Below are 871 nucleotides of genomic sequence, written 5' to 3'. Positions count from 1 at the left end.
ACGTAGTAACGTGTAGTACGTACGTAGTTACGTAGTAGTAGTAGTCGTACGTAGTACGTAGTAGTGTGTGTGTAGTGTGTGCGTGTGTGTGTGTGTGTGTGTGTGTGTGTGTGTGTGTGTGTGTGTGTGTGTGTGTGTGTGTGTGTGTGTGTGTGTGTGTGTGTGTGTGTGTGTGTGTGTGTGTGTGTGTGTGTGTGTGTGTGTGTGTGTGTGTGTGTGTGTGTGTTTCTGTGCTGGCTTCCTTTGTTCTCACACCCCCGTCCCACAGTCTGTCTTGTGTGTCCCCCTTCATCCCGCTGTATAATGTAAGTGGGTGGCAGCCACATCTGAAGTCAAGAGATGAAAGACATCATTTACAAGTCGCTGTCTGCACTCCTCTCCCTTTGTGTGTCTTTCTCTGACACACACACACACACACACACACACACACACACACACACACACACACACACACACACACACACACACACACACACACACACATTTTCTGTAAAATCAGGTTTCAAGTTTTCTTAACTACATACTACCTATATGACAGATGTGAGTCTTTCAGCTCTGGCACATACACTCCTGAATGAATTTGTGACCCTAACCCAACCTATGTTTGCTTTTAAAAATGCTCGAGTAGTAGCACTTCCTGAACAAAGTTAGAGTTTGTGTAGAAATACCAGTAAAAAAGCCCCTCGTTTTGATCTGTTTGACACCTGGGAGAAGGCTTGAAGCTCAAAAAACACATTTCATCCGTTAGCCAGCCTTAGATTACCTGCACTTTCCTCATCATTAATTATATATGGAAGTAGTCAAACAGAATAATATAATATAATTTGTCAGTTTTGGATCAAGTATGGATTTATAGCCGGTCAGTTAAACA

Source organism: Notothenia coriiceps, unplaced genomic scaffold (genome assembly GCF_000735185.1).
Source record: "Notothenia coriiceps isolate Sejong01 unplaced genomic scaffold, NC01 NC01_scaffold00021526, whole genome shotgun sequence".
Lineage (NCBI taxonomy): Eukaryota > Metazoa > Chordata > Actinopteri > Perciformes > Nototheniidae > Notothenia > Notothenia coriiceps.
The sequence above is the reverse complement of the archived record's forward strand: the minus strand, read 5'-3'. Positions refer to the sequence as shown.